This window comes from Hevea brasiliensis, chromosome 14 (assembly GCF_030052815.1).
Source record: "Hevea brasiliensis isolate MT/VB/25A 57/8 chromosome 14, ASM3005281v1, whole genome shotgun sequence".
Lineage (NCBI taxonomy): Eukaryota > Viridiplantae > Streptophyta > Magnoliopsida > Malpighiales > Euphorbiaceae > Hevea > Hevea brasiliensis.
The window spans coordinates 1,691,642-1,703,204 of NC_079506.1; the positions used below are offsets into that span (position 1 = coordinate 1,691,642).

An 11,563-nucleotide genomic window follows, 5' to 3' on the forward strand; every position below is an offset into this window, starting at 1 on the left:
CCCTGGTTACTGGAAATGACTAAAAATTTTAAATTGCATGTGTGGTTATTCTTTTGGGGCAGCCACTTTGGGTGAATTAAATTAGTATTAGATGAATGTTTATTGGATAATTCTAATTACAGGATTAAAGTGTTTTGGATGGAAAATACAAGATATTTTCTAGGGATCCAAAAAATAAAGGAAACTAGTTCATTTTGGCATGTGGTTGTTGCACACCAAGTGTTTGACAAAATACCTTAATGAACTTAAAAAAAGGAAGGGAAAATAATTAGATAAAAAGAATAGTTAAGACATCTATCTGAAATGCTTGCATTTCTCTGCATGACAACAAGTCATAAAGGGAAAAGTGAAGGTAATTGCAGAGGTGGTGAATTAGCTTAATTTGGAGGAGAAAATGTTTGTGCATAACTAGTATTAAACGTTTCTACATATTTATATTGATAAAATGGCTTTACTGATACATGTTTTATGTTCTTCAAAATATGATAGTACCACAACAATTGATTGGATTTCATTATGGTTATGATGAATTTTACTTGAAATTATAATTTATATTATGTTCTATTTAAAAAGTATGTGATGTTGAGATTTGCAAGAAATGGATCCAAATGGTGAATTCATGCTCATGTATAAAATAAAATGAACTTATGATATTATTTTCATATCTCATTGCTAATGCTTGACATGATTATTACCCGTCCCTCATTTGTTAAGGTGACACACTGGTGTTTGGGTGGATGTGATATGGATACCATGGTATGTGCACATTGATATGATATGGTTTTCCTCTTGTAAGAGGTGAGATGAAATTTGAAGATGGCCCTTGCAGATTAATTATATATATGGTGATATGGATGGTATGTGCACAGTGACATGATATGGTCTCCCTCACGTGTGAGGTGAGATGAGATTTGAAGATGGCCCTTTCGGATTGGTCCTGCATTAGGCTGGTGAGATTAAGAGTGGTTTTGAAATGTGCAAATGTGTTTCTAAGATGATGCCTTGTGATTAAATGATTTACATGAGACTGATTTCTACATGTGATTTACATTTTTATGTTCACATTGCAAGTATAATATATTCATTTATTTCCATGACCATTTCATGATGTTTTAATTGTTTTATAGTTTAATATTTGTTGTGCACCATTGCGTACAATTATACTCAGCGTTAGTTGTTTTCTAACTAATGAAGATAAAGGAAAAGAAAAGATTTCAGGCAAATAAAAGCAGCACTCATTACCACAGAGATCAGGAGCCGACTTGATGTAGGTGACTTGGTTCCTTGATTTTGTGTATTTATTATGTATTCCATTGGCAATAGGATATTTTGTTTTAATATCTGAGCAAAACAAGATAAAATTTTATTGTCTGTATATAAATATAAATTGTATGAAATGATTTATTTGTTAATTGATTTAAGAAAACTAGTATGCAATTCTAATACCCATGGGACTGTTGAGTTATGGACTGCCACAGGTTTCCACAGGTGTTAATTTAAGTATTATTTGAACTGTTTTAGCTGAAATACAGCAGTTTTAAAATTATAAATTATCTGATTTAAAGCTTTTCAATAGGGAAACTTATATTTGGAAATTATATCATTTTCTTAAGAAGGTATATTGCATCTAATTTTAAAACAAAATATATAGTTGCAAAGTACTTTGAAAATAGATTAAAATGAGTAACAACAAATTTTTTATTTACAGTTATTTTGATAATCTTTTTGTAGTCTGAAGTTCTGTAGTAAAATGTTTCTTACTTTATTATATTTTGAATAAAATGATTTTAAAATGATTTTAAATTGTACCCCAATCCCTAGTAATATGTTCAGCGGGTTCTGATGATTCGGCATCTGTTGAACATATTATGAGAGGCATGTTACATCTAGGAGAGGGGTAAGGCATGGCAAAAGTAATCTCTTGGTTCTTTGGAACTAAAATCATTTCCAAAACTTTCTTATCAACGGATTTTTAAGGAACTAATGGGTTTTCTACAGCAAATTTGCTTGGTGTTAGAAGTTTTGGATCCGTCTATAAAGGCATTATTGGAGAAAAAAGCTTTTTTTTTCAGAGAAGAAAAAAAAATGTTTGAAATTTTTTTGAAAGGAATATCTGATTTTCATTACTAGTTTTAACATATTTATACAACAAGTTAAACTAAAGTTTGTTTACCAAACTTCCATGATTTAGGGAAGTTTGTCTTCCAAACTCCAGCTCAAAATAAGCTCCTCCATACCTTTATAACAACTTGGATCATGAAAGATTACAAATATTAAAATGTAACAAAATATCCTAGCACTTGGATCATCTTTTGAAAAAAATAGTAGCAGCTGCTTTTTTAATCTTCAAGACTCCCGCTTGATGCAAGTGTTGCTGCAAACACAAAGACAAGATCTGAGGTACTCAGACCTCTACTTTTGTAATACCTTAATGAAAATATTTGCTGTTTACTCCTCTGTTATGCAATGCTTCAACAAAACTTCACCTTTTCTTTCAGCTTCTCTAATGGCATGATACTTAATCTTAATGTGCTTAGTTTTGCCATGAAAAAATGGATTCTTCACCATTGCTATTGCTGACTTGTTGTCACAAAGAATTTCAGTAGGATAAAGTTGCTAAAATCCCAAATCAACCAGAATTTTTCTCAACCATATTGCTTGATTAGCAGCAGCAGATGCAGCCACATACTCTGCTTCGGCAGTTGATTGTGCCACTAGGGATTGCTTCTTTATTCCTTAGCAAATAACTCCTGATCCAAGAGAAAAACAATAATCAGTGGTGCTCTTCATATCCTCAATTGAATCAGCCTAATCACTATAAGAAAATCCAAGTAACTTGACTTTGACAGATCTTCTATAAAGCAAACCATGATCAATGGTGCCATGAATGTATCTCAACACTCTCTTGGCTACCACAAGATGAATTTGAGAAGGAGCATTCATAAATCTTGACAAAGGCTTGTAACATACATGATGTCAGGTCTGCAAATTGAGAGTTGGAGCAATGAACCAATCACGTTTCTATAAGTTGATGCATTAGCTGGCTTAGAATCATCATTTTTCTACAATTTTTCTCCATGGACAGCAGGCGTGCTAACTGGTTTACATTTACTAAAATTGAACTTCCTAAGAAGCTTTCAAGCATATTTTTTCTAAGAAACAAAGCATCCCTGACTTGTTTGACAGATTTCCATACCAAGGAAATAGTACATTTTCCCAATATTATTCATTTCAAAAACTTGCTGCATCTTCAATATAAAATTTTTAATCAAATTCTAGTTGTTTCCAGTCTCTAACAAATCATCCACATACAAGGAGACAACAAGAATCTCATTACTTTGATGTTTCACATACAAAGTAGCTTCATTTACACTTCTTTTGAAACCCAAGTTTAGTAAATAACCATCAATTCTGAAACACCAAGCCCTTAGAGCCTGTTTAAGGCCATAAAGTGCCTTTTTCAATAAACACACTTGATTGCTTCCATCATTGAAGCCTTCAGGGCTGCTCAATAAAGACTTGCTCCTATAAAAAACTATTCAAGAAAGCAGATTTGACATCAAGTTGGAACACTTGTCAACTAGCTAATAATGCAAGAATTAATCTAATGGTGTCAAACCTTGCAACTGGAGCAAAAGTTTCAGAGAAATCCACTCCTTGTTGTTGAGCATATCCTTTCACAACTAATCTTGCTTTATGCTTGCTAATGGTGCCATCTGAATTTAATTTCAATTTGAAAACCCATTTTGTTCCTATCACTTGCTTGTCTAGGAACCAAAGTCCAGGTCTCATTCTTCATGATCATCTTCAACTCCTCCTCCATTGCAGCTTTCCACTCAGGAATCTCTAAGGCTTCACTTACCTGAGATGGTTCAACTGAAGTAATGTTGCATCTGTTATAAATTTCATCTAATGACCTAGTTCCTCTTACTGCTAATTCATCATCAGAATCTTCATCAATTGCAGTTGGAACTAGAGGATGCTGGATACCATTTTCAAAAACAGTTTACTATTCTTGAAAATTAGTTTGCTGATTTTGAGCAGGTTCCATCTTACTCCAACCCCACTTATTTTCTTCATCAAATTTGATGCTTCTACTAACATACACTTACTAAGTGATGGGATTCAAAACTCTATAGCCTTTTGACTCATTGCTATAGCCAACAAGCACTCCCTTTTCAGCTCTTTGATCTAACTTGTTTCTCTTTGCTTCAGGAACAAAAGAGTAGCATATGCTGCCAAGCACTTTAAGGTGAGTAATTAAAGGTTTAACTTCAAACCGGGCTTCATATGGAGTCTTGCCATCCAATGCTTTGATAGGCAACCTACTCTGCAAGTATACTGCAGTGCTTACTACCTCAGCCCATAAAATCTTTAGCAAAACTTTTTCAAACAAAGGACACCTGGCCATGTCCGTAATTGACCTGTTCTTCCTCTCACTCACACCATTTTGTTGAGATGTGTAAGTGACAGTGAGTTGATGGTGAATGCCAGCCTTCTGCAAATACTTTTTGAATTGATTATTAAAATACTCAGTTCCATTGCCAGACCTCAAGATCTTGGTCAATGAACCAGATTGAGTCTCAACAAAGGCTTTAAACTTCTGGAACATGGCAAAAACTTCAGATTTTTGCTTGAGAAAGTAAACCCAGCAATATCGACTATAGTCATCAATAAACAATAGAAAATATTTTCTCCCATTGTAGGAAGATGTGCTCATTGGTCCATACACATCAGTGTGACTCAATTCCAGCTTGGTAGTAGCTTTCCAAGCTTGATCAACTGGAAGTGGAGCCTGACTAGATTTTCCAAATTGATAGGCTTCACACATACCATAATCTTCAATCATGTGTGGCATATTAGCAACTAAGCTTTTGCGTTCAAGTAACTTCAATGTTTTGAGATTGGTGTGACCAAGTCTCTTATGGCACAAAGAAGTTTCAACATTATGAGTAAAAAAAGATTCAATCTGAGTGTTTTTCCAATCCAAAGGAAAACTTCTACCACTCATTTTTACTATAAATAACTTCACACTAGTAGGACTACTAACTTCACATGTTCTATCCTTAAAAACTAGTGTGTAGTTTTTATCAAGTAATTGACCAAGTAAATTTTGATTCAGGTTAGAAACATAAAGAGCATAAAAAATTAGCTTAGTATCTAAAAAAGTTTACAGCACAATAGCTCCTTTCCCTCTGACATCAACAAGCCTACCATCTCTAATTTTCACTTTTAAAGAATAACTTCTATCCAAGCTCTTGAAACTCTTCAAGTTTGCTGATATGTGATGTGTACAGCCACTGTTAACAAGCCACACATCCTTATCTTCAATTGAAACATCACATTTGTGAATTTCAGTATCAACAAGTGCATTATCTTCATAAGTTTTAGAATTTTCAGTAGCTTGGGTAGGCGTAGCATGTTGTTGCTGTTGTTGATTTTGATTTACTGTGCAGACCCTCTTAGTATGACCAAATTGTCTACAAATCTTACACTGAGCTCGAAGTTTAAACCAGTAATAGTTCTCAGTGTGATTGGTCTTCTGACAATGAGGACAAGATGGAAATTTATCAAACCTTTTACCTTCCTCCTATAGTTCTTCTTGTTCCTGTCTTTCTTGTCAGATTGCTTGTTCTTGGATTCTCCTTTATTTGATTTCAAATTTTGAGCTGCAATCAGTGACTTCTCCCCTATAATTTCTTCTTCTCTGTAAGTTTTCCTCTATTCAATAGCCTACAGAACATTGGAAAGCTCAGTCAAAGTGATCTGAGATATATCCCAAGTATCTTCAAGTGAAGAAATCTTAGCTTCAAATTTTTCAAGGAGAGTCACCATCACTTTCTCCACAATCCTCTTCTCTTCCAACTCTTCTCACAATAACCTGATTTGATTCACAATTTTTATCACTCTGTCAATGTAATCCTTCACCTTCTCAGTACCCTTCATCCTTAGCAACTCAAATTCTTTCCTCAAATTGAAGACTTGCATCTGATGGGTTTTATCAGACCCTTGAAACTCCACTTTCAACTTCTGCCAAGCTTCATAAGAGGTGCCACAGGCTATGATTCTTGTGAAAATTGAATTTGATATGGCTGCGTGGATGTAGGATAGGGCTTTTGGAGCTTTAGCAACTTCATCTTCATGTTGCCTGATCTGATTTAGAGTTGGATTTTGACATAATGGAGGTGTTGTTATGTTTTCCTCTACACACTGCCATAATCCCAAACCTCTGAGATAATCTCGCATCTTCACAGCCCAAACATGGTAATTTTCACCATTAAAATGAGGAGGTGACCGAGTGGTGCTGCCGAAAGCCATTCGAGATGGAAAAAAAACTTCAACAAAAAGAGTGACTGGTTGTTTATTTTCTGGTTTCTCACTGGTTTTATCTCAAACTCTTTCATAGTCCCTCAAGATCATAGAAGCTCTGTTAACACTTGTTGGAGAAAAGAGCTATTTTTTTTCAAAGAAGAAATCAGATTGTCTAAAATTTTTCTGAAAGGAAGATCTGATTTTCATTACTAGCTTTAACATATTTATGCAACAAGTTAAACTAAAGTTTATTTACCAAACTTCCATGATTTAGGGAATTCCAAACTCCAGCTCAAAATAAGCTACTCCATAGCTTTATAACAATTTCATAACTTAACTAAGATATGAAAGATTACAAGTATTAAAATGTAACAAAATATCCTAGCAATTGCATCATCTTTTGAAAAAATTAGTAGCAGCAGCTTTTTCAATCTTCAACAGGCACCCTTGAGGAGGATGGAGTAATCATTGCAGTAAAAGTACTTTGCTTCAACAGGAGGAGCCGCAAAAAGTTTTATGGCTGAGTGCAAAGTTTTGCGAAACATACGTCATCGAAATCTTGTGAGGACCATAACATCTTGCTCAAGTATTGATTTTCAAGGAAATGATTTCAAGGCACTTGTTTACGAGTATGTGCCGAATGGAAACCTAGACAAATGGTTGAATTCTAGTTCAGAAGTATATGTTCAGCCATCTGAACAATGGAGTCTGAGCTTTCTCCAAAGAACGAATATTGCAATAGATGTAGGGAGCGCGTTGGATGATCCTCACCATGGTTGCCAAAAGCCAGTAATTCATTGTGATCTAAAGCCAAGCAACATTCTTCTTGACAATGATATGGTTGCTCATGTTGGAGATTTTGGGCTAGCAAAGTTTCTCTTTCAGCTCAATAATCCAATTCAAAGCACTTCAGTCAATTGTCTATGCAGCACCAGGTAATTACTCTTGTTTCTCACCTTCATTGTAAATTCTTTATTTAGCCTCAAAATTCAATTTCTCACTGTTGTTTTCCATATTTTGTTTTGTCAATTCTAGAAAATGGGCTAGGAAGTGTGCCATCAACAAGCGGAGATGTTTATAGCTATGGGATCCTGCTGCTGCAGACGATAACAGTAAAGAAACCTACTGAAGATATTTTTGTAGAAGGTCTCAACCTTCACAATTTTGTGAGGATGGCATTGCTCGATCATGTGTTGGAGATTGTAGATCCTATTCTGTTGCAAGAAGAAGAAGAAGAAGCAAGATTTAATAGGAATCAAGGTCCAATAGAAGCAAGAAATGACTAGAAAATTGAATGCTTAATTTCGATTATCAAAGTTGGGGTAGCATGCTCCATGGAGTCTCCTCAAGATAGAATGATCATAAGTGATGCATTCCATGAGTTGCATTCAATCAAAAAAGTTATATGCGAGCTAGAACAGGTCCCTCCACGCCCAGGAGTAAGTAATTCATTACTTCTAATTGCACTTGGTGCTTTTTTTTTTTTTTTTTTTTTTTTTTTTAATTTATAAAAATGTTTAAGAAGAAACATAAAAAAATGTTCATAATATCTCTGGAGAGGAGGGTTTTATTTGTTTATTTTTTTTAATCTACTGGTTCTTCCGAAAACTTATGGTAATATGGTCTGAGTACTAAATTAATGAATTCTGATACGCGAAGAACATGAGCTCTTAACCTTAGTTGATAATAAATTTATTTAACCTTTTCCTCTTTTGTTCATCAGTTAACTTGTTATACGATCATGAAGTTGAAATTTGAAGTGAAGCAGCTAAAGGGAGCAGAGTTTATATATATGGGTAAGTCTATATCAATAGATTTACAGCCTAGTTTCACCCCATTTTTTTAATAGAAGGCAAAGCTATATATTGGAGAGAAGGGAGAAAAAGAAGAACAACTATTGCAATAGAAATAACAGAGTTCTTCTTTTTCTTTATATATTCCCTTATGTTATACGTAAATTAAGACATGAATTTCATGTATGAGTAATTTTTACATTCAATTAATTATTTATTATTATTTTAATTGAAATTATAATAAATTTCATATAAAAATATTTTTGTTGATGGGATTGGTGTTGCAGCTTGTGTAATTATGACTATGCTACAATCATTGGCCCATGCTGTCTTCTAAACATATTGCCCTCCAAATGTCTCTATCCTGAAGAGAATATAAATCTTCACTGCCAACCGAAACAGAGTGAAAGAGCATATGTATTGCATAAAGAGCAAAGCAGGATATTATAAATATAATAAAGTTGAATATGAGATTTTTTTTTATATACATAAATAAAAATTTCATTTCTATATTAATAACCAGTCAATCATCCGATCGTTGCGCGATGAAATTACATGATATACTTCAAATATTTTTTTAAAAAAGTGAAAAAAAAATATCAATGTAATATAATGTTTTCTTAGCCTAACCAAACTAAAAAACATAAATTTCATTTTGGCCAACATACAATTAAAATGTGTAATATCTATTGATACAAAATCAGATGCATAATTTAGAAAACCAAAAAGTAAAAATAACGCAAATATTAAATTGCTTACAGGCTAAAGACATAGTGAGTGACTTTCTAACTCTTATCAAGGTATTTCTCCATGTTCAAATCCTTTTTCATGTGCTTGAGAAATGTCACGTTCTATTGTAAGCATCACGGTGATATGCTCTTTGATGATGCTAGCAGCTAAATGGTGGGGGTTTTATACATGAAAGATTATTAAGGGGGAGAGGAAAAATCATTGAAACTAAAGCCAAAGAATAGGAGAGAGTGTAAAAGACGGATTTCATAATAAGAATTGAATGAGAGGAATAATGGAGAAAAGGGCTAGGGCTTAGAACATAAATGGGTAGAGGACCTTTTCTCTCCATAAGATTTTACTAGGCAAAACAATAAAGTAATCTCTTGCTAATATTGTATTAACCTATTTCAAAGTTTAGCTTTATAATATTTATATAGATATGGATTTGATTCAAGAAAAAGTGAGACCTCTTGAGCTCTCAGCTCATGTATTTTTACAGCTCCTAACATTTCAGAAAGGGCAATAAAAAGCTGCCACTGATCTTTCTTTCTTCTATTCATTATTACTTTACTTTTCTATACTACAAAATATAGTATGATATGGTTTAATTCTTAATTTTTATAGTATAGATTTTTTTTTTAAACTCTAATTCTTCTTGCTTTAGTTCGAGATAATAAAGAATCATGAACAACTCTATTAATAGATTCAATTAATATCATTATTATAAATATCATAATTTAAATAGTAATTATTAATATATTATTTTATAAAATAATCATAAATAAAAATAATATATTTAATGAAATATAATAAAATATAAATGATTCAAATTTCAACCTAATGTATTAAGTTAGTGGATTTATAAATGAAACTGTTCATAAGCTTATTAAATGAGTTAGCTCGGAGTTTTTTTAATAAACTCATAAATACACTGGTTTACAAGTTTTAATAAGTATTAATAAATCTAAGTTTGACTCATTTATTGAATAAGCCTTAAAATTAAATTGAATTTTAATTCATTAAGAAAAAAAGTAGAGACAAATTAAAGTTTTATTGAATCAAGCCTTGAATGACAAAACAATTTAATCAATCTACACTCGAATATCTAATTAACAATAATGCTTAGATTTCAATGCATTATATAATTCCCTGCACCTTAATTTTCCAAGAAAGATGTTTATCATGTCCCTTCATTGCATTATAATTTCAAATGATGAACATCACACTGATACAAGTCCAACCATGAAATTATTATTAATGAGGCCTAACACAAGCTAATGGTCAGTGCTTGAAAGTTGAAAGTTGAAACTAGACTCCTATTAACTAATTTATTGGACTACCCACTTCAGTGGCACTCTAGAAGGTGGTGGATATATGGACGCAAAGTGATTAATGTGATTCACGAACAAAGTAAATTTAACTTGCTAAACTTGTCCTAATTACAATGTGAATTATTGTTAAAAATAGAACTTTCCTTAGTGGTTTGGAAAATATACCAAGACAATATGAGAATCACATTAATATACAAGTTCAAAGCTACGAATAATGTTCTTAAGGACCTCAGAATTTTGAGTTTTTGGTTCATTATTATTATTATTATTATTATTATTATTATATTTACTTGCCTACATCTCATTTTGTTTCTTTGCCTGCTTAATGCATACATAAGTGGAAATAAATAAATAAATAACAAAGAAAAAATGAGGCCTAACATAGTCTAATGGTGAGTGCTTGGAGCTAGTCTCCTGTTAACTTACTTATTTACCTACCCACTTCGGTAGCACTTTAATTAATTAATTAAAATAAAAATTATATATTTTGAATCTTTTTGACATTGTTATTAAATATATTAATAAAATGATATTAAAAATTAATTTAAAATTAAAATTAATATATTTTAATCATAAAAATTATAAAATAATTAAATAATTTCTTTAAACTTTTTTTTATAATATTTAAAATAATATTTTTCAAATTTTTTTTCCAATTACAATCTCAAAATAGACAGATTATAATGAGATTTTTTTGATTAACTTATTTAAAAGAGTTCGAGTCAAATATTAGAAAAGGTGTTGCTGTTCTTGGCAGTGACATTTGGTATCCTTAAAACTTTTTAGTTTAAAGTTGAGATACTCAGTGATACCATTCATTTTGAGCCCGCCCATTCCATGCAAATTCCACGGGGCCATGAGAATTACTGCTTAATTAGTAAAGGTTCTATGACATATCTATTCGAAACGGCCTTTGTAATAGAATTTCATTAGATTTTTATTAATAATATGCTATTTAAGAAATTTTATAATAAAATTCATGTATTTAAAAATAAAATGTTACAACAATTAAAATAAATAATTTTAATTTTAATTTTAATTTATTTATGATTTAACACGATAATAAAAATTAGGATTAGTAGTAAAAATTTTGCAGTGTATCAACATGAATAATGGTGGCTAATGACACATAAAAAAATATGATAACAATTATTATTTGTTGTTCTTACTATTAATAAACTTTTGTCAACAATAATTACTATTTTCAATAACTTTTTTATTGTAGCCATTACAATTTTATTATAAAATATATATATAATCACAATTTTTTCAACAGTAATTTATAGCAATTCATATATTATTATTATAAATTTATGATAAACAAATTTTATACTTTTAGCAATAAAAAGTTTTATTGTTAATCTAACTTTTCTTATAGTGTGAGTAACTGTTGTT

The 11,563-nt window shown here is 31.6% G+C and overlaps 1 pseudogene; it reads left to right on the top strand.

The window, feature by feature from the left end:
- Positions 1-11,563, top strand: part of LOC110641750 (putative receptor-like protein kinase At3g47110) — a 32,339-nt pseudogene that overhangs the window by 5,178 nt on the left and 15,598 nt on the right.